A 23,185-nucleotide genomic window follows, 5' to 3' on the forward strand; every position below is an offset into this window, starting at 1 on the left:
CCAATCAGGCCAATATTGTGAGGGGTCTACCATGCTAGCCACATGCTAAGTGCACCTGTCCTCACTGTATCCTTGGGAACTGGACGAATAACCACAGGGTGGATTTGTAGAGGCACTGGGTCCTCTGTGAAGCTGACTCTGGTCATTGGTCAGGACTCAGGGTCCTGGAATTCCCTTCCCAATGGGGTCTGTGTCTGAATTGGCCAAGAGGTGAGGGCCACCATTTTGCTTTCCATGGTTAATGTCCTATTTGGCAAATCTAGGGTTTTTTTTTGTGTGTGCATAAATACATTCTTTTTTTTTTTTTAAAGATTTAATTTATATATTTGAGAAAGAGTGATCACTAGTGGGGTAAAGAGCAGAGGGAGAAGCAGACTCCCCACTGAGCAGGGAGCCTGACGTGGGGCTTGATCCTGGGACTCCAGGATCATGACCTGAGCTGAAGACAGATGCTTAACCAACTGAGCCAGCCAGGTGCCCCTAAATACAACATTCTAATGGCTGTCCATCTATCTTGCCCCTAGGACACCATCATCTATGAATTACAGCCACAGATCCCTCTGGATCAAGAAACCCTGCCTGCCACTCCAACTTGCTGCCTATTGAGCAATTATGTTCATTGTGCCTCTGAAAGCCACTAGTGGACTTCTCCAAGATGCTCATAGCTTCCTCGGTAATGTGATTTTTACTGCCCTAGTAAAGACTACGTCCTCTGAGTGGTAGGTTCTGGGACCATACACGATGGATCCATGTTCCACTTCCCTTAGTCTTCCGATCCCTTCTTTAACACGATGCCAAGGTAATTCTGGCAACTCACTTTGTTCACTGTATCCCCTTATGGAGTGTGGGTTTCAAGTAGCCATCCCAGCAATCTACACAGGTGTTCTTGACCCAGAGTCAAGTGTGACTCCATGTCCATCAGTTCCCCTGTATTCAGCTCTATGTACTGCCACCCCGGGCTGGCAGCCTTGATACTCACTTCCATTTATGTTCCCAAGTTCTCACTAGCTTTGTAATTTCTTACTGATCTAGACAATTCCTCCCTGAAATAGGGATCTTGCTCCTCCGTCCACTCTTGCCGAGACCTGACTTTGGCTGTCAGTCTGGAGACAATGAAGGTTGGTGCATGTTAGCTTGTCTTCAGGAGGACAAGCATCATCTTGCCAAGAAGCTGCTTTAGGTGAAAGCTTGCATATTCTCCAGGCAGGCGGAGGCTGGTCTTCTCTGGCGAAGGCGAAGGTGAAGGTGCTGCCTCTTTGGGAAGGACGGCAGAAGGGAATTTGGAGTTTCTCGGTGCTCAGTTTCCTGCACCGAAATGTCTCCGTCCCAGTACCCAGAGTCCTCCACTTTCCCTGTTAGGGCCCTGACTTGACACTGAATATTTGCTGAGGCTCCGCATTTCGTCTTCACGGCAGCTCTAAATGCCCTAGAATTAGATCCTTGCCCTGATTCTCAGCACAGTCTTTCCCGAGGCTGCAGGAAATAAAGATTTCCTTTAATACTGCCTCCGAGGGCATCTGGATGTTAGATCAAGCCTTAAATTGACTTCCCTGAGCTGTTATTTATTTAAATATCTTTAATGCTATAATAAGTATCTCTCCTAACCCACAATCCTCATAATTAGCGTTGTTTCTGTGTTGATTGAATGCCATGACCCCTTGTGCTCCCACGGCTAGGCCTCCCTCCACCTGCACTCTAGCCCTATTAACTACAACGAAGGTCGAAGAAATCATGAGTCACCAAATGCCACTACCTCTAGCAGTGGCATATCTATGACTTTCCGACAGGCGGCCCATTCGCCTCCCTAATTCCATCTTGAAGATTGTTTCCTAGAACTACCCTTGGACAATTGTTTTAGCTGTGTCTTCTAGAAAGCAGAGCGTTAGCCGAGGATTCAAGTGCTGATGTGATATTTGCAAAGTGCAAGACCTGTGAGATGAGGGTGAAGAAGAATGGAAAGCGAGTCAAGGGAACATGGGAGGTTATGCAGCACGTTACTCTGCTGGCCATTGCTCCGCAACGAGCCACGAAAAGCCACGCAACACAATTGGTGTCATGCTCACGCTGCACATCGGATTTTCTCCAAAAGAATTTTGAGAGTCCCCAGAGTAGTCCACAGAAGGGAGACATGAGGAGAAATTTGTCATGCAGCTTCCTTCCACCTTCCACTTCCTAGTGGATGCTCAGCCCCCCGTGTTCCCTGATCTGCCTCGATGGCAGTGGCTCAGAGGGCCTGATGCCATGCTCTGAGGCACGTTATCCAAGTCTAGACCTCAGTATGGTACAGAGTACTGGTTGGCCATGTGGCCTGGGGCCTAGCCTGGGTTCCTGCCCCCTTGGGGAGGTTGGTCAAAAGCAGTGGCAGTAACATGGTTCAGGAGACAAGCAGAATCTTGGGAAGGAAGCCAGGAAGGTAATCCAGAGAGGCACCAGGTCTGTGTCAGCAACACTGAGCTTCAGGAAAACAGGGACAAATCAGGTGCATGTCACTCAAGAATTCTACCTTGGAGACAATTTAGTCAGATACAATTTTGTTACTTTCAAGGGCCCTACACATTATAAATGAAAGCTTGAGTGTGTGAACATCGTCCATGAAACATCCAGGTGTGCCGAGTTTCATGCCATTGCTCTGCCCTTGAAAGAAAGGAAGAACTCCATGTTTCAGGGAGCCTGGTGGGTAACTCTTGTGTAAGGCGTGAACTCCTTTGTAGAAGTGAATGCTCATGTTCTAATTAGCAGTGGGAAGGGTTCAGTTTCAGCAAAAGAGGTTTTCTTAAAGGTTCGCATTGTCTAGTATTGTATCTTGAAGTAAAAAACCTAATTTATTTTGTTTGCTTAGGCCAGATGGAATTTTTACTCACTAAAGATAAAGCCAGTGGCTTCCAGACATTGTATGTTCTCAAGGGAAGTTGAAGGGCTTGTATTTTTCTCATGAGATGGCTCTTGGCTGGCCCCTGTGGACTGGGCTTTACGGAGCCAGGACAGTGAAGGAAAACCAGACTGAAGCTGTCACCAATTTTTGATGACCTCAGGACATGCCAATGACAAGATGGTGAGGAATTAAGCTGATTTTGCTCAACAGTGCCAACCTTTTAGGGTTTAATGGGGGAAGATAATCATTGTAGTGACAGTTTCATGTTTCCGTAGCAGAAAAATAATACTTTTCACTGTGCAAATATTGAGGTGCTTTCGCTCTCTTCCATAGATTCATTTCTTCACAGAGAGAGTTACAACATGAGATTTGATTGACAACCACGGGTGAACCGTGTGATGTTAACCTTAAATACTCTCAGAGCCACGTTACTTTAATAAGAGTCACGTATAGCTCTCTGAGCACCTGCTATCGCACCGAGGTCTATTTCAGACTCGAGGCCCGATTCTCCCTATAACTGAAGGTATGCAAGGAGCCCTATCTTCTGCCCTGGCTGTGCCTTGTCAGTGAGTCCTCTGTCTTCCCTGTGTTGACTCTTTGCCTGGATCTGTGGCTTCCTGACTCCCACCTGCTAGGTCTGGGAATCTGTCCCAATGGCTCTCAAACTCAACTGTATCAAAACAATCCCAGGAGCTTTAAAAAAGTACAGACACCTAGGATTATATCCTCCCTGGTTCTGAATCTCTAGGGATGGAGCCTGTGGATCATCTGTAATTTTGAGAAGCCCTTTACGTAATTCTACTGCTGCAATGCCATCATTAGGCTATGGTTAGGAATGGCCTGTTTTTACCTGGGCTGATCCTTTTTAGTTACTTTCTGGATTCAATTTTTGAGGCCACTTCGGCATCCCTCCTTGGTAAATGTGGAATCCTCATGGGTTTAATAGAGAAAGGAACATTTACCCATATATTCAGGTATGTATGTATGCATGTATCTATCCATCCTTCCATCTACTGAAATAATATTTTTTTATGTTTGGTGCCTGCTATAGGGATGACTGTTAGTAGAAACCCAGAGGGCGAGCCTTAACTTGTGGGATGCTGCATCAGATACCGAGTCTCTGTTAGCCTGTGATTTCCTTGGAGGTAGGGACCCCATCTCGCCACATGCTTACGTCTTAACTATTTAGTGTCAGAATTGTGGAAAGTGCTTGACCTTTTTATTATTGAAATGGAATGAAAATAGAGTTCCAAACTCATGTTCTCTATCTGTTCCATCATACAAACAACACAGAAGTGCTGGACGTCTTCCAAAGGCCCAGTTGTTATAGGCATGGGCACTCAGTAAGCTTTAGTCTGTTAATGTGAAGTCAGAAAGTCAGGGTAAGTCACAGTGGATTCTTGGGAGACACTAGAATGGTAGATGTTAACAGGAGGAACTATTGGGAGTGGAAACTAACTGAGGTAGACTGGGATATATTTTAACCTAGAAGGATAGCCTTTCCTCTTTTATAGCAGTTATGCTCTGACTTAATGCTGCAGAATTTTGGAGTGATGAATACCCGAGCAGCCCTGCTGTGCTGGAGCATGTGCTTGGTCTGGCTTTCTGCTTGAGGCTGGAGGACAGGGTGCAGGCTGATTTGGAGGGTGTGGAAGAGGGCTCTACAGAAATGCAAGATGCTCTGCATCTGTGTACTTCATCCGTTAGAACCCTTAGCATATTAATCAGTGTTGTTTTAAATTATTGGTTTGATAATTCCAACATCCCTGCCATATCTGAGTCTGGTCAATGTAAGCAGAAAGATGGAAATTCTAAAAAGAATGAAAAATAAATGCTAGAGATCAAAACAGCTGTAACTGAAATGAAGAATACCTTTGATGGCCTCATTAGTAGACTGGACATGGCCAAGGAAAGAATCTATGAGCTTGAGGATATGTCAGTAGGAACTTCCAAAACAGAAGAGCAAGCAGAAAAAAGACTAAAAAAAAGGGGGCATCTGGGTGACACAGTCGGTTAAGCGTCTGACTCTTGGTTTTGGCTCAGGTTGTAATCTCAGGGTCGTGAGATCGAACCCCGTGTAATGCTCCATGCTCAGCATGGAGTCTGCTTGAGATTCTCTCCCTCTGCCTCTGCCCCTCCCCCCATCTGAAATAAATAAAAATAAATCTAAAAAAAAAAAGCTGAAAAAAAAGAATATCTCAGAACAACTCTAAAAGTATAACATACATGTAATAGGATTACCAGAAAGAGAAGAATGAGAGAAAGGGACAGAAGCAATATTTGATGCAATAATGAGCAAGAATTTCCCCAAATCAATCTTGGACACCAAATCACACATCCAGGAAGCTGGAGAACACCATGAGTATAAATGCCAAAAGAAAAATGAAACAAACTATACCTATACCTAGGCATATAATATTCAGACTGTTGAAAATCAAAGGGAAAGAAAAAAATCCTGAAAAAAAAAGAAACGGAAGGGGAGTGGGGAGCACCCCACCTATAGAGGGGGCAAAGATAAAAATTAATTAAACTTCTCACAGACCGTGCAGCAAAAAGAGAGTCGAATGATATATTCAATGTGTTGAGAGGAAAAAAGTTACTTATTTAGCATTCTGTACCCTCAAAATTAGCTTTCAAAGTGAAGAAGAAATAAAGACTTTGGGCAAAACATATATGAAGGAATTTGCTGCTAGTAGACCTGTCTTGCAGGAAATGTTAAAAAAAGTTCCGCAGAAAGAAGGGAAATTATAGGTCAGAAACTCAGATCTACTATTAAGAAAGGAAAAGCATTGGAAAAGGAATAAACGACGTAAGCATTTTTATTTTTCTTATTTTTAATTGCTCTAAGAGATTCAGCTAACAGCTATTCAAAATAGTAGTAGCAACAAACAATGCATTTGATTATATAGATAGGTTTCTATACAAGTGAAATTAGTGACAGCAGTGATGCAAGGTAAAGAGGAAGGGATTAGGATTCTTTGTTATTATAAGGTACTTGCATTGCCTGTGAAGCAATTTAGTGTTATTTGAAAATGGACTTTGATTGTTTGTAAATGTATACTGCATACTCTAGGGCAACTACTTAAAAAAAGTTTAAAAAAAGAAGAAGAACTTGTATATTAATGAAGGAGAGAAAATGGAATCATATAAAATGTTCAATTAAAACCACAAAAGACAGAAAAAGAGAGGAAGGCAAGAAGAGGAATTAAAGACAACCAATAGAACACAGTAAAAAATACGATAAACGTTAATCTAACTACATAAATAATCACTTTAAACATCAATGGTTTAAATGCACCCATTAAAAGACAGAGACTGTCAAAGTGGATTAAAAAACAAGACTCAACCACATGTTGTCTACACGAAACCCAACTTTAAATATAAATATGCACGAAAGTAAAGGGATGGAGAAAGATATACCATACTGACACTAATGGGGTATTAAGAGAGGCATTACATAATGATAAAAAAGTCAATTTCCCAAGAAGACATAGCATTCTTTAATGTGTACGAGCCTAAAAACAGAATGTCACAGTATGGGAGGCAAAACTGGTAGAGCTGCGAGGAGAAATCCAGGAAGCTCAGAAAACACTAGCAGGATAAATGCCCCCCATGCCAAAATATGAATCCACTATTATTACTGGAGACTTCAACTCCTTTCTATCAGAAATGGACAGATCCAGTAAGCAGAAAATCAGTAAGGACATAGTTGAAATCACCAGCACTACCAATCGACTGAATATAATTGACATCTATTGACTATTTCATCTAACAACAGCAGAATACACATAGCTCTCAAGCTCACATGAAACATTCACAAGGATAGATCACATTCTGGGCCAGAAAACAGAATTTAACACATTTAAAAGATAGAAATCATATGTCTGCTCTCAGACCACAGTAGAATTAAAATCAAAATCAATAACAGAAAGATAGCTGGGGAGCTCCAAAATAATGGAGATTAAGCAACAGATGGGTCAAAGAAGAAATCTCAAAAGAAATTTAAGAATATTTCGAACCAAGTGAAAATGCAAATACAACTTGGCAAGTTTGTGGGATACAGTGAAAAAAGTGTTTACTGGGAAATTTTAGGAATACTAATAGTATTTACAGTATTGAGGAAAGATCTAAAATGAATAACTTAAGCTTTCACCTTAGGAAATGAGAAAAGGAAGAGCAAATTAAATCCAAAGGAAACAGAAGAATCGAAATAATAATTAGACTAGACATCATGAAATTGAAAACAAGGAATCAATAGAGAAAATCAATGAAAACAAAGCTGTTTCTTTGAAAAGATCGACAAAACTGATAAACCGCTAGCTAGACTGACTAAGAAAAAAGAGAAGACACAAAAACTAATATCAGAAATAAAAGAGGGGGCATCACTACAGATCGCACGGACATTAAAAAGATATTAAAAGAATACTGTGAACAACCCCATGTTCACAGATTTGATAACCTAGATGAAATGGACTACTTCCTTGAAAGACACAATCTGCTAAAACACACAAGATGAAACAGACAATATATCTGAATCAATAATAAATTGATAAAAAATCGAGTCAATAATTAATAAGCTTCCAAAAAAGAATGCACAAGGCCCAGATGGGTTCATTGGTGAATTCTTCCAAAGTCTGAGGAAGAAATTGTATCAACATTCTATCATCTTTTCCGGAAGATAGAAGCAGAGGGTATACTCCCTAACTCATTCTGTGAGGTCAACATTACCTTAATACCAAACGCAGATGAAGACGTTACAAGGAAAAAAACCCTATAAACCAATATATCTCAGGAACATGCAAAAATTCTCAAAAATATTAGAAATCTAAGAATTTATAAAAACACTTATACAGCATGACCAACTGGGATTTATCCCAGGTATGTTTCACAATCCATGAAAGAAGCAGTTGATAAGCTGGATTTCATTAATATTAAATACTTTGGCTCCGTGAAAGATACTGTCAGAAGAATGAGAAGACAAGTGACAGACTGGGAGAAAATACTTGCAAAGACATATCTGATAAAGGATCCAAATACATCAAGAAATTTAAAACTCAACATTAAGAAACTCAAATTAATTCAAGCCCAATTACAAATAGACAAAAGACCTTACCAGACACCTCACCAAAGAAGATATACTGATGGCAAATAAGCATATGAAAAGATGTTCCACATCATATGTCATCAGGGAAATTCAAATTAAACAACAAAGAGATATCCCTATAAACCTATTAGAATGGCCAAAATCCAGAACACTGACGGCACCAAATGTTGCCCAGGATGTGGAGCAACGGGAACTCTCATTCTGTGCTGGTGGGAATGCAAATGGTACGGCCATTCAGGAAGACCGTTTGGTAGATTTCTCTCAAAACTAAACATACTCTAACCCTATGATCCAGCAAGAGCACTCCTTGATATTTACTCAAAAGAGTTGACAACTATGTCCACACAGACACTTGCGCACAGGTGTTTAGGGCAGTTTTGACTCATAACTGCCCAGACTCAGAAGCAACCAAGATGTCCTTCAGTAGGTGGATGGACAAATATACTGTAGTTCGTCCAGACAGTGGACTCTTATGCAGCCCTAAAAATACAGGAGCTTGTCAAGTCACGAAAAGACATGAAGGAACCTGAACTACATGTTACTGATGGTCACGTACGGTGTGAGTCCAATCACAGGACATTTTGGAAAATCCAAACTTATGGAAATGGTTAAACTATCAGGTGCCAGGGGTTGGAGAGAGAGGGGTGAATAGATGGAACACGGGGCAGTGAAACTATTGTGTATGATGCCGTAATGATGGATACACGTCGTTATACATTTATCAAAACCATAGAATGTACAGCACCAAGAAGGGAAGGAAGGAAGGAAGGAAGGGAGGGAGGGAGGGAGGGAGGGAGGGAGGGAGGGAGGGAGGAAGGAAGGAAGGAGGAAGGAAGGAAGGAAAGAAGAGAGGAACGGAAGGCAGAAGAGAGGGAGGAGGGGAAGGAAGGAAAAAAGAAATCAAACTGCGTCCATCACAGCACAAGGCACAGGCATGAAGCATGGTGTAGAACCTTCTTTTGTTACGATTTGCCTCCCAACCCCCCTCTGACCAGCCCTTCTTCTTGCTGGTGAGGCACTTACAACACTATCATCGTTGGTGCGACCCACCAGACCATTTACAAAGCACAATCGTATATACATTATCTCATTTAAACTTCAAAACTCAAAGAAAACAGCAGTATCATTACCCCAACATCCTAAAGAAGAAATGGATCCAGACGGGTAAATTCATTTCCAGGGGCATCCCCGGGGTGGGTGGGGGAAGCCTCCAGCCAGCCTTCCTGCTCCACTTGCCTCCTCCTCCTTTCCCAAGCTGTCCCAATCCCCAACATGTTCTTTAGTGTCTCTTTTCCTCTTCCAGGGTCTAGTCAAGGATGACAGCAGCTGTGTCTCTTTAGACCCCCCTGCATTTTGTCTTTTACAAGCCAGATGCTGTCGCGTTGTCCTTGCCGTCATGACTGCCTGAGTTCCGTCTGACAGCTCACGGAGGGGCTGTGCTGCCGCTGTCACCTCCAACCCGAAGCTCAGGCATTGGGAATGCTCCCTGACTCAGAGCCTGACTCGCTTCTGTGCGGGGGGCCCAGGGTTTAGACAAGTCAGGGAGGGGCACTTGGGGCTGCAGAAGTCCACGAGCAATGCTCCTGGGATGCGGAGGAGGGACCACAGAGGGGACAGTGCAGCCCTGGGGTCCACTCCCACCCCCCCTTTTGTCTCTGTCTACCGAACTCTTGTTTACTTGCGGGCACAGCACCCGCTCACTGCGTAGACACGACCAGACCTCTGCCAGGCATCGCTTCTCCTCCCTCAGATCAGCTTCTGCCTCCTTCCACACCTAACTTCCTTACCTCTCCACTGGATAAGAAACAAGATCGGTGCTTTTCCTTGTGTCCCCAGTGTGGCCAGGGTACTGGAGGGCGCTTCGTGTCTCGCTGCAAAGCATCAGGTTTGAGTATCGCCTTATGGATTTATCTTTGCTCTACAAACATCTTTGCTCCTCCCCAAATCAGAGTCTTCGCCAGCAAAGCTCCTCTGACCCATATTAGTCCCAGGAAATACAGAGCAGGTCTCCCTGGCGGTGTCAAGGCTCTGGGTGACTTGGCAATGATACTGTTTCAACAAGATTTCAGGGATGTTTCTGCGCTCAGACTTTCTAGCCCATTTATTTATTCCTTCTTTCATTGCTTCATCATGTTTTTGGGTCTGCTGGGGACCAGACAGGCAGAGATGGTCTCTGGATCCCTCCTCCAGTCTCTTCCTGTGTGTGACTATGAGCTTGGCCATGTGTTCGCCTGGGTGACCTTGTGAAAGTCCCCTAACCCATCTGGGTCTCAGGTAACTCTTTGTCTTGTTTCACGGAGTAAGTAAGGAAATGCATGTAAGGTGCTCATCAAAATGCTGGGTGGGTGGCACTGTCCGGGACCCCTTCCCTGGCTTTCGTTTATCGGTAAGCTGAGCTACAGGTCCCGGAGGTAAGAGCCACGACCTACCGAGCATCTGCTCTGTGCCAGCCATGGAGCTCTGCGTGTAGGAGCAGAGCCCCTTTTCATCTTTGTGCTGACCACCCAGGTGAGTGTTTTTATGGGTATTTCGGAGAGCGAAGTGACGGGTTCCAAATCCTTGGCCTTCGGGACTCCAGAGTTCTCTTTCTGCGCTGCTCTGTGGGGTCTTAGATCTCCTCCAAGGCCCCTGTTGGCTTTAGCAGGCTCTGTGAAGAGGGAAGGCACAAGGCTGCTGGGAGTGGGGTGAGGGATATGGGCTCCCCTGGTGGAGCTGGTAGTAGTTCTGGGATTATCCTCTTGCAGACATTTAAAAGAGGTTTCCAGCAGCAACGGTGAAAGCCAAATGGGGTTTCCAATATCCAGAAAACACAATTTACCAGATAATTCCCATCCCTGGGCACTGTCATTATAGTAGGGGTTTTGTTCAAAGGCTGTTTTGCATGGTGGGGGGGTTTGACTTGTCAGGATTGTCGCCCTGGCCAGAGCCCAGTCCTTCCATCTCAGAAGGCTGAGTGGCCAGGTGGGCCTGATTCCTTCCGCCTCGCTCCAGGTTGGGAAGCCAGGGCATCCGGCTTCCCTTGGGGGGGGGGGGGGGTTGAATATGAGTTTCTGCAGGTGTGTGTGCGTGCTGGGGATAGGGAGTTGGCAGCTGAAGGAAGGAATTGGGCTGCAGGCTCTGTGCCCTGGGGAGTCACCTGGACTCTGCCTCAGTCTCCTCTTCTGTAAAACGGTAGTAGTCACCGGTTCTATTTTCATAGACTTGCCGGGATTCAGTGAGTGAATAGAGAACACTTAGAAGATGCCAGGCGAATAAGTACCGTATAAACTAATGTTTACATGTTGCGAAGCCCAAGAAGTGGGAAGAAAGGCCGCTCCCCTAAAAAAGGTCTAGAATCTTGTGAGGTTGGAGCTCTGAGTGACCTGATCCAAACCTGAGTCAGCGAGTGACTGTACCAGAGTTGAACCCCGTATCCCCATCACAGGGCTTTCTCTGTGGAGACTTCATCTTCTGAAACCCAAGTCCAGAGCTCATATGGGGTCGCGTTCTCTCTCAAACTTCCCTGTATAGCCTTTTACATCTGGCAGCCACCCTCTCAGAGAAAGAAGAGCTCCTGTGTGAGTCATGCCTGTGAGGCTTTTGGGGTAGACCAGAAGCCCGAGCCCCGGGGAGGGCTCCCACAGGTGAGCGGAGATGGCCCCCTCCTGCTTCCTGCCTCTCCCCCCTGGGCAGGGCACCCTCAATAGACTCTTTGTTCTCAGGACTCGCCCCAGCCCCGCCCAGTGTTTAACTGTCCCACAATCTGGGCTCAGAGCTTTACTTAAACCACCAAGCCCTTGCATCAAAACCACAAGAAGAAAACCACATGCCCTTTGAATTGGGCTGTTTTCTCTTGTTTTGTTTTGTCCTTTCTTTCTTCTTGCCTCCCTCTTCCCTTCCTTACCCCCCACCCCCCCACCCCAACACACACACACACCCCCTTTCTCGCCACAGCAGCTTTCCCATCAGGAAGCTGTTTCCCGGTGTCACGAAACAAGGCTGCTCAAGATTGGGTCCAGGAACGTGTAAGCAAAGGGGTGCCCATAGCCCTTAGGACACCCAGGGGACCAGCTAGCCCCTGTCTTGGACCTGGGGGCTCACCTCTGCTGCTGTTGGCACTGTCTGAAGGCAGGGCGGGGCTGGGATGGGAGCTGCCTTGGATTGGCGCTCCTAGGGCCAAGTGGCAGTGACCCAGCCTTGCACCCAGGGGCCTTGGTCAATGCCAGGCCTGTGGCCTGCAGGATCTGGTGAGGACTGTGGGATTAGTGCTGACAGCCTGGCTCCCCTTGGAGCTGCCCACACTCAGTGGAATTCTGGCCTTGGGAACACAGGCTGGCCTGTGTAAGACTGTTGAGTCCTTTGCAGGGTGGGTAGGGAGAGAGACAAGGTCGGTGGAGCAGGGGAAGGGGGAGTTCCATCAGGATAGCCGGCTCCTTAGTCTGAATTCTCACTGCAGGTGAGACCGTCGTAAAATACCTTCTGAGGAAGAGAAGACAACGTGCCTTTAACACAGAAAGGTGTCAAGGCACCAGCCTGAAGTCAGAGCAGAGTGAGATGGGCTTTACTGGGGCTCATAGGTTCAATGCTTGCTGGGGCCAGGCAGTGATTAAATATGGGAAGAACCAGATGTAAGGGATAGGATACATGGCTGGCTAGATATCTAATTTAAAATTTTTTTTTAATTTTAAAAACAACTTTTTAGCCAAATAAAACATATTTCCTGACCAGATACACTCCTGAGGCTGTGAGTTACCAGCCCTCTTGTATGCACTCTACACTTCTGCTATTCTGACCTAGACGTTGTAAGGGAAAGTATCAGAGTCCCGTGATAGTTTCTTCTTCTTCTTCCTCTTCCTCTTCCTCTTCTTCTTCTCCCCCTCCTCCTTCCCCTCCTTCCCCTCCTCCTTCCCCTCCTCCTCCTCCTCCTCCTCCTTCTTCTTCCTCTTCTTTTTTTTTTTTTTAAAGATTTATTTATTTATTTTAAGGGGGGCCACAGAGGGAGAAGGAGAGAGAAACCCAAGCAGACTCCTTGCTGAGTGCAGAGCCCAGTGCCAGGCTTGAACTCACACCCTGAGATCATGACCTGAGCCAAAATCAAGAGTCAGATGCCTAACTGACTGCACCACCCAGGTGCCACCACCCCGCCCACCCCCGTGAGGGCTTCTTAAAACACAGCATGGGACTGGGCATTGGTTGAGGCAGTGGTTAAAAACACAAGCTTTGGTGTCCAGCTCTGATGACCATCCCTCCCTTGCTTCATTGTAGCTGTCTGATCACTGGATAGGTTACTAAACCTGGCTGGGTCTCAGTTTCCTCATCTGTCAAGTGGGCATAATGGGACCATCTATCCCCTAGGATGATGAGCCGTCTCCAGAGGGGTGTGGCTCAGTCAGTGGCTGCTGGGCCGTACTGCACCCCGTCTGCTACACCCACACAAGGAGCTGAGTGCCTTGTGCCGAGGAGCAGTCGTCTGGTGGAGTGAGGGTTAATGTCTTCTGTGGTTCTGGTCCACAGCGAGAGGGGTGAGAGTCAGGCAAGGTCAGATCCGCACAGACCGTTTCCCTGTGAGCACAAAACAAACAGTCTCTTTGCAGCTGGGCTGTTCATTTGAAATTCAGCAAAGGACTGCTGCTTGGGGCAGTTTTGCCCTGGGGTCTTGGACTTTCTCACAGACCTCTCTTGCTCATTTCCAGCTGGGGGTAGCCTGCCCATCTTAGGAAGCAGTGGCCCATTTGCCCTCGATTTTAGCAGAAGAAGTGGGTGGACCTAACTCCATGGGGTCTGGGAGGGGCGGAGGAACCCATACTTCTAAGTGCCCTGGAGATATTTGACAGAGGGGCTGAGCACTGCTGCCCTCCCCCCACAGGACTGTGCCCTTGCCCTTGTTACTTGCAGCTTCCTTGAGGGTAGAAACTATCTGATCTGCCTGGGTTGTCACAGCTCCTAATAGCATCCTGGATAAAGAACAGGCTTCGTATGGGCTGGAGTAACTACACCACACCCTGGGAAGCAGGAGCACAGAGACAGTCTTCACTTTTCTAAAAGGAATCTCTATTTCACAAAACATGAAAAGAGTACTTCATTTTATTTTTTTTTAAGTTTTATTTATTTAAATGATCTTTACACCCGGAGTGAGGCTCGAACTCACGATCCGGAGATCAAGAGTTGCCCTTTCGACTGAGCCAGCCAGGTGCCCCTACAAGGGTACTTTAAATAGAAACTGCTTTGGTTATTGAACAGGAGATTTTGAGGACCTCAACCCTAACCGGTGGGCAAGTTGATTGGCGCTGGCCTCCCGCGCCTTCTCCTTCCCGGCCCCCTCTGCAGTTCGCGTCCCACGGTCCTTAATCACAGCGAGCTCACGAGGACTGACGTGCTTTGCCGTGGACAACCTGCTCCGTGCTGTGCAGCTTATCGCATTCCACCATCATAGCCGCTGGCTGGCCAGCTGTTCTTGCCCCATCTTACAGAGGAGAAGATGCAGGAGGGAAGAGTCCAAAATTACTTGCTCGTAGGAGGGGCGGAGTCAAGACCCACCCCAAGCCCGAGGGCTGAGCCACTGCTCAGTACCAGCTCTTAGGACGCACACCAACTCCTCCACAAAGGCCTTCCTGACCCTCAACAGAAGGGAATGTCCCATTTCTCTGGCTCCCGGCAATCTCTTCTCCTCCCGCCCTGCACTGTGCCCTGGGCGGCAGCCACTGCCTGCCCCCTTCTCCCCCCAGCGTTCACGCAGACCCCGAATCGCCAGGAGAGTGGGGAAACTTGTCCCACTCCTGCATGCTTTCCCAGCAGAATCCGTGCCAGCCCCCCGGGCCTCACCAAGTACTGAGTTCCTGGCCTTGTTTCCTGCCCCTGAAGATGGCACCGATGTTCTCCAAGGGGGAGTCTGGCAGAAACACAGAATTTTCGGTGGGAAGCTCATGCTGTCCAGCGTTCCAGGCAACACCCTGAGGTGTTCTGTGAGGCTGCTTTAATCCTGACATAATCTGGGAGCAAGCAGGAGGGTCCCTATGGCCTTATAGTCCCCTAGCCACCTGCCTAGGCTCCTGAAAGGCCCCCCGCCAGCCCTGGAGGGCATCCCGAGTTTTGGCCCTTCTCCTCTCTTAGCCAGTGCTGGACCCACGCCTGTTTCCTGCGGCCCTGTGTGCAGACCCGCTGAAAGAGGGCCAACAGATCCCAGCCTGGCCTCACCCTGATCACTGCAGGCCTGAGTACGCCACGTCCCTGCCCCTTCCTTCGTCAGCGGAGCAAAGGTAATAATAATAAATTAACCTGGAACCCTCGGCGGTTCATCCTGGACTTTGCACCCAACGTCTCCCTGGCTCACACTGGCAGGCCCCAGACAGTAAGCAGAGGTCATTATTATCGTTCTCACATGCAAAGGAACTGAGGCTCAGACTAGTTAAGGGAAGAGGCAGGGATGCAGCCTGGACGCCCCTCAGAGACAGGGGCCTTGTGGCTGGGGAGAGCTTGCCCGGACTGAAAGCCAGCAGCGTCTTGTCCCTGGGCCGGCAGGGGTGCGGCTTTGCAGCAAACCTTGGCAGCCACTGGAGCATCCCTGGAAGGGAAGAGTCGTCAGACTGTGATAAAGGTGGCCCCACCTGAGTGCCCACTCCAGACCCTGCCCAGGGACTCCACAATTACGTGGGGGATACAGGAGGTGAGTAGTTTGCTTGACTCTGCTCCAGGACTGTTGTCAGCTGCTCCCCAGGCCGCATGGACTTGGCAGCCAGTTTCCAGAAAGGGTCTCATGCCAGCAGCACCTACATCACCTGGTGAACCCAAAGGAACTTTCCTGCAGTGCCCACTGGAGGATGGGCAGGCAGAAATCTAACTGCTGTCTTCTCTCTCTCTCTCAATCTTTCTCTGTCTCTTCTCCTTTTACTGGGAAAGAGGTGTGGACAAGAGGGAGGGGTACCATTATATCTCCCTTTGCGGTTTCTGCCTTGCATTTGGAACATTCCAGCTCAAACTATCCATGGATCGGATTCGCTGGGAGAAATGAGACTTTACAATCCGGGGTACCAGGGTGACCCACTGTTTACCAAGATAGATGAGTCTTGTGGGGCCTCCAGACACCTCCTTCCATGCTCTGAATTATGTGTCTCCTTTCTTTTGGACACTGTCTCCCCCCCAGGCACCACTCTGTTCATCCATCCTGGCTTGGGTCATGTGTCAACCATGAGCGGCTGGACGGGGCTCCTTGTGGCTCAGCTGCACGGGGACAGCTCTGGCCTCTAGATCTGGCATATGGCAGGCCTTCAGAACAAATGGTGTAGCTTGTACTTGACAAGGCATGGTGCCTATCTGAGATTTAGAATCCTTTTATTTTTGTAGAATCTTAGGTTATAGAATCTTGCCCAGCAGATGGGAAGCTTGGGTTTCCATCTCTGCACACATTTCCCCTAAATCCAGAGTTTTGGATATCCGAGTGTAGTGGGCTGTGGGATTACTTAATGGGTTGGAGATATTCTATCCCATTCAATGCATACTCATGAGGAGTCTACCATGTGCCAGGCACTGTGCTGGGCCCTGAGGGTGTAAGGCAAGCCCTGGGTGTGTATACGGCTGATGCCAGACCCAGAATCAAGGCGGGAAGCATGCTTCGTCTATTACACTTCTGGGTGGATTTTCTCATTGTTAACCAGATCTACTATGGGAGAAGTTGGGGAGTTGGGCCACAGCTGGGCCACAGTTGGGAGTCTGAAGGGACCTTAACCATGGGCACTCTTCTGGGGACTTTCTGGATTGCTTCATCCTTGGAGGCCCAGTTCGAGTCCTACCTCTGCTATGCAGTTTACCTTTCATTCATTCATTCATTCATTCATTTATTCATTCATTCATTCAGCAAATAGAGTGTCAACTGTGTGTAAGATTCTAGTAGGGCATTCTAGTAGGGCAGATTCCTCCATTCAACAAGTACTGACAGAGGGCCCATCAGGATCTGGGCACCACATCAGGCTCAGGGCATAGGGCCAGAACTAGACTGATGTGGGTCCTCCCTTTCCAGTGAGTTAAGCCCAGTGACAGACACAGACGTGTAACTAGCCAATCCCACAACCCTGTGCTCAGGGGCACAGTGAAGGGAAGTTCGGGGAGCAACGGAGCACGCAGATAGGCAGGCTTCCACCCCCAGCCAGAGGCAGGGACTCACCTTGTACCTAAGTAATCATAAGAGGAGGTGGTGATGGCTCGATCTCCCCACCCCCAAGCCCCCCCACCACCAGAAATGCAGACTGGGATTAGAGCTCCCCCAGGTGTGGAGAGGGCTTCCTTGAAAGGTGGGCTTTGAGTTGGGCCTTAAGTCTTCCAGAACAACTCCAGCCCAGCCTAGTCGTTCTCCAGAAGCACTCCCGGGCTGTGTCATAAAGTTAACTCAATTTTTAATGCTGTGATTGCACAATTATCCTCCGTCTTCCTTTGTCCTGTTTCACGTGTGTGTCCCCTGCCCACCCTTACATCATAAAACCTGCAAGCCTCTGAGGATCATGGCTTTTCTTGGTCCCACCCAGACCAGCTTGATGCTGGGGGCTGGACAAAGGGCACACGTGTGCGATCTTGCATGGGTGGGCAGCTGCTCCCCGCTGCCTCTTGATGCCCTTTCCGGGACACATAGTGCCCGAGGGAAATCAGTGTGGTGCCCAGGGATGGGGCCTTTTAAGTAGGTTCAGGGAACAGCCTAGGCTCTGCCCAGGAAGGGTCTTTAAATAGAGCAGACGAACATTGTCACCACAGCCTGCGAGAGAATTCGCTTACGCTTTAGATTAGTCATTTATATTGGGAACATTAACTGAATTAAGCTTTGAATAAAAAGGACTATTTTCAGAACAGCCGTGAGGACAATTAAAGGACAGCATCCCCCCCTCCCACCCCCAAGATCTGCCATCAAACCACGTGGCTTCGTTTTGGAAGCCATCACATGTTCCAGTCATGCGGTGTGGAAGGGTGTAGAAGCAAGAAGTAAAAGAAGGGTCCTGCCCCCCCGCAGGAGAGCCCAGGTGGCCGCCAGCCACCTGCGGCTTCCCAGGTGCCCAGAGGCATACTGAGGGGCAGAGGTGGAGGTGGCGAGCCTCAGTGCTGGCTCCTTTGTCGAGGCCTTTGGAACAGGTCAAGCCAGGAGGCCTCAACTCAGGCTTGAGCTCTCCAGGGAGACGGGGCCTGAGCTAAAAGGTCTTCCAAGCTCTCCTGCCCTGAGCTTTATCAGTGGGAGGTATTGCCCCAGGGTCCCGGTCTGAAGACCTCTGCAAAGAATGCTCCTGCTGCTCCTAAAATATCTTCCCACCTATCTGCTTCTATGCATGACATCACCTATAGACGAGGTTCATTCTTTTAGGTGAGGGTATGTTTTTCCTGGAGGTTCTTTGCAATAACACAGCTCCCTCCGGCAGGCAGCGGGCATCCTTCGTCGTTCGATGCACACCTACTATGTGCCCAGCGTGAGAGTAAGAGCTGGGGACCGAGCAGCAGCCACACCAAGCTCTTGCTTTCTTGGAGCTTCCCTTGCAGAAGGGAAGACAGACTGTAAACTAATATAGAGTCAGGGACATCAGACTGTGGAGAAACGCACAGTGGGGAGATGGGGCAGCGTGCTATTGCAGGTGGGGTGGGGAGGGAAGGCCTCTCTCTCGGCCCAAAGCTTTCAGCATGATGGCAGCCCAACCTTAAACCCCCCGCCCCCCGGGGCTGTAGAAGCACCCCGATTGTCTCCTAGAGTTAAATCAGTTGTTTCTGCTGTGGTCACATACTCCGTCTCCGGTTTGCTGTGTCCTATTTTATGTGTGTGCTCCTTGCCTGCATCTTATGTCATCAAGCCCTGACTTCATTATTTATCATTTATTACAGTGTCTCTGGACGCTTGAACAGAGACCCAGGAAGGTGAGCCTGAGCCAGTTGGATCTCTGAGCGAAGCTTCCAGGCAGAGGAACTGGCAAGTGTCAAGGCCCTGAGGTAGGGGATGCTAGCATCTTGGGAACAGCCAAGAGGCCAGAAAGCTGGGTGCAGGCAGGGGTGGAGAGGGGCAGTGGTAGGTGCTGAGGGCAGATTGTGGGGCCATGCAGGTGGTGCAAAGGGCCTTTGCGTTTACTGTAATGGCACAAGGAGCCATGGGAAGGCTCTGAGTAGAAGAGGGACCTATGATGATGCCTTAGAGACACTCATTAGCCATGACAACCTCGGGTGTTGCGTGAATCTCGGCTAGAGAGAAGGATGGCAGGGGCTGAGGGGCATCAAGGGCACTTCAGGCTAAGTGAGGGACCTGGGACTTTTTCATGAGGTTAGTAGGGCTCCATGGAGGATTTTAGAGTAAGGGAATTAGTCCTACCCTTCATCTTGGAATAGAGGGTGTTTGGCACAGAGAAAGGACGTCATCTATCCCAGAACACACAGCTGGATAATGGTGAAACTGGGATGGAAAGCCAGGTCTTCGCATTCCCATTCCACTACAGTGTGAGGTTTTTCCTGACGACGGAGAGGAGACGTTTATCGAGCAAATTCTATGTGCCCACACTGCTCAGGTGCCCCGCCTACCCCAACCTCTGACCCACCTGCCAGGTGGACACGATTATTATCCCCATTTTACAGATAAGAAAATGAGGCACGGGGTGAGGGGGGTTAAGTAACTTGTCTGAGGTTACACAGCTCATCAGAGCTGGGGTTTGAACCCAGGGAGCCTGCATCCAGAGTCTATGCAGGCAGTCAATGTGCTACAGGGCCTTGTTAAGGCTTTTGGAAATGTGGGGATGTGAAGGTGGGGGAGGGGGACCCAGGACGGGTTAACATGGTGTTTCCAGGGCCGAGCCAGCTCCAGACTTGTCTGGACTCAGGTCCTGTGCTTTGGTGCTAAGCCCGATCATTGGTGAGAGGACGGACTGGCTGCAAAACGTGGTGTTGGCTGTTGCTACATCGTCCGAGATCCGATGAGGGCCATGCTGCTGTTCCGGAGGCCGGAAAGGGCTCTGCTCAGAGGCTTTATAAAGAGACATTTCCTTAATTACTTCAACCCTTGCTGTGCTGTGCTTTTCTCTTGGCTCCAGACGGCTTTCCACATGTGTTTCCTGGATCCAGGGCTGACAGCCCACCCAGCAGGGCCATAGTAGGGACAGTGCCCCGGGGGCTCTCAGAGACTTCCCCCTTCCCCGCCTACCCCAACCTCTGACCCACCTGCCGGATGGAGGCCCCCCCGAGCTCAACCTGACTGTGCGTGAGAACGATATAGAGAGTTCATAGAAAGTACTCGTGGCGGGGTCCTGCCCTCCACCAGATGCATCCAAGTCTCCGGGGTTGGCCTCAGGCAACAAAGGGTAACTTACAAAAAGCTTCCTGGGTGATTCTAATCTGCAGCTGAGTTGACAGCCACTGGCTAGACTCCTAATTATATATAGAAAAAGCGGCTTGTCCATGGTCACGTGGCCATCAGTGGCAGGATGCAAATGGAAATCAGATCTTTGACTCCTAGAACCAAGTCCTTTTCCAAAAGAAACATAGGTTGGAAAAGGCAAGTCACCCTGGGAGAGGCACTTGAATGTTAGTGCCCATAGATTTTTGGATGGTGGAGGGTGCGTCATGAGGCTGCAAAAGTGGGCTCAAGGGTGGGGAACAGCCTTGAAAAAAGCCCAGGGGGCCTGGAACAGAAGCTGAGTTTTCCCAGCAGCACGGCCCAGCCAAGGCCTCGCATGGCCAGAGGTGCCGATGGCAGCAGCGTAGCCTGGAGGAACGGGCCGCAGATCCTGCCCTCTGGTCGGGAAGGGAAACATGTGGACAGCTTCCGTGGAGGGTGGGGAGCAGAAAAAATTCAGCCAGAGCAACTGATCAGTTGAAACAGGCATGCTCACCAGAAAGGGCTTTCGTAGTACATTTCACACATAGAAGAAGACTGTCCTTTCCCACTGAAGAAGGGTAACTGTCCTTTTCCATTGAGGCCCGAGCTGTGGGAGACAGTGAAGGAACAGGAGGGGGTGGGAGGTGGGTAGATGCAAAGGAGAAACCACCCCCACAAGGAAAATTTGCAGCTGCAAATTTCATCCCTGAGGCCTTTAGAAGATCTTGGTGCCTTCTCTGCCATAAACAGTCCAGAATGCCGCGTCTCTTGGGCAGTTTGACGATATGAATTACCCCAATTAAAAGAAGGAAGGGGATCAGATTCGGGATGAAAACGATCCCCCTGCAAACTCTGGATGCATGCCAGGATCCCCAGAGCGGGGTATGAGTTTGCATTGGCAAAGGAGGAGCCTTGTAGAAATCTCTGCCCCTGATTCTCATACCTTCCCCCTTCCTGCCAGCCCGTTTTCCTTGTGTAACAGGTGCCAAGACTTTCCAGGGACAGGCCACCAGAGGGCACCCATAGACAGAGCCAGGGAGGACACTCATGGTGGTTGGTGTCATGGCACCTCAGAGGGAAAAGCAGGCACTCAAGCTGAAATATACAGAGCAGGCCTGGGAAATGGGAATGTGGCACCAGAAGCCACACCCAGCCCTTGGCCTTCTCCGTATGATGGCCAGGACCACCCTCCCTTCCTGGTGGTTACCCCTGTGGCTTATGTACCAAAACAATACCTGTAGGATCCGGCTCCGTGACAAACTGGGATTATGTTTGTCCTTGCTTCCAAGATTAATTTGAAAAAGTCAAGTCCTCTGTGCATGTGCAAAGATCATGGCTGGAAGGGACTAAAGATACCACTTCATTACCCCACCATGAAGGCCAACCGACCCACCCCCCAAATTAATGATCGGAATCCTGGTGACAAGGGCCCATGATGGTTTCAGCCCAAACTTACATACATGTACCTACATTTTTCTTGCACTTATACTGAATGAGAATTAACTGATTATTTTCATGTCTCCGGAACTCAACAGGTTGAGCTTTAGAAACCATAGGCTATGAGTCTTTGTTCCCAGTTGAACCAAAATTTATGTCACATACATAGACCGTTGCGTCCATTTCTCCGGTGAGGCCTGGAAGACACAAGCAACACAATGCCTGATTGGATCTCAAATAGAGAAAACTTTTTATTCCATGGCCTGGAATTATTTACAAATGGGCTGGTCCATGAGTCTAGGACAGAGGTCAGCAAACTCAGTCCTTGAGCCGGATGTGGGCCATTCCCTGTTTTTGTAAATAAAGTTTTATTGGAACACAGCTATGCCCATTCATTTAGGAGTTGTCTGTGACTGCTTTTGTACTACTGCATCAGGGTTAAGTAGTTGCGGTGGAGACCATGTTGCCCACCAAACCCAAAATATTTAATATTGGGCCCTTTATAGAAAACGTCTGCTGAACCTGATTCTAGGAGGAGAAAATGGCGCCCCAGGATCTGGCTGGCAGGAGAGCTCCTCCCTCTGCACTCTGAGGCACAGGGAAGAAGGTGGAGCTACCGAAGTCCCCCGGAGCCATGCCCCAGGTGCGCCCACCGCTCTGGGGCTCAGAGCCTTGCTGAGGAATGGAGGGTATGCACGAGTCCTTCCAGTTCCTGGTGTTCGGTTACCATGCTGGCGTCTCCTCGCACAGCACGGGAAGAGACTGGCCTTCCTAGAGCAACTCTATTGTCTCTCTCTAAAAAAAATGTGTAAGCAGTTTTCCTGAGATAGAATTCACGGACCACCCAATTCACCTATTTAAAAGGTGCAACTCAATCCTTTGGTTCTTAACCTCCTTGGCCTGCAACTTTTTTCCTCCCCACTTCCCGAGGCTACACCTGTATTCACTCATTCTCTAACGAATTCAATGAATTCATTCACACTTGGGTGTGAGTGATAACAGTATGATCACCTGACTCGTCCCACGTTGTATCCTTTTGTCTCCGGTAGGGTTTTCCAGAAGTGGAGGCTGATAGGGCGTTTGAGGGGCTGAGGAAGATGTTGAACAGTGATGGGGACCCAGCAAAGCCTCCGCCAACCTAGCCCTGAAGTGAGCAGGCCCAGGGGTCCAAGCCTTTACACCCCCACCTCTCCTTGTCTAAGCCCCAGGGGAGGAGGCTCCCTGGAGCTGAGGCCGACCCGGAAGTGCTGACCCTGGAGGCCGTGTGCGCCCACACGCCACACAGCCGGGCGGCGAGTCCTTCTTCGGAGGGATCTAGGAGCCACATCTCTGTGTGGGGGTGCCACAGCTTCTGGTGGCACAGCCATTGCCCAGTGACCAGCTGACTCCTGCCACTACTCTCCCGGGACCAGGGCTCTCACTTCCTACTGAGGCAGCCCCTCGCCATTTCACAAAGTTCTGCGTTCCCCTCCCT

The 23,185-nt window shown here is 48.6% G+C and overlaps 1 long non-coding RNA gene across 6 annotated transcripts in view; it reads left to right on the forward strand.

The window, feature by feature from the left end:
* Positions 1-22,092, forward strand: part of LOC113253397 (uncharacterized) — a 28,752-nt gene extending 6,660 nt beyond the window's left edge. For 3 of the 6 annotated variants that reach the window (XR_007189912.2, XR_007189909.2, XR_007189908.2), the window contains 2 exons: positions 525-15,211; positions 18,801-22,092. This is a non-coding gene — a long non-coding RNA (uncharacterized LOC113253397). The remainder of the gene's footprint in view (positions 1-524; positions 15,212-18,800) is intronic. The other 3 variants (XR_007189910.2, XR_008959698.1, XR_007189911.2) reach the window with 3 other exon arrangements.
* The last annotated feature ends 1,093 nt before the right edge of the window (positions 22,093-23,185 follow it).

Source organism: Ursus arctos, unplaced genomic scaffold, assembly GCF_023065955.2.
Source record: "Ursus arctos isolate Adak ecotype North America unplaced genomic scaffold, UrsArc2.0 scaffold_17, whole genome shotgun sequence".
Taxonomy (NCBI): domain Eukaryota; kingdom Metazoa; phylum Chordata; class Mammalia; order Carnivora; family Ursidae; genus Ursus; species Ursus arctos.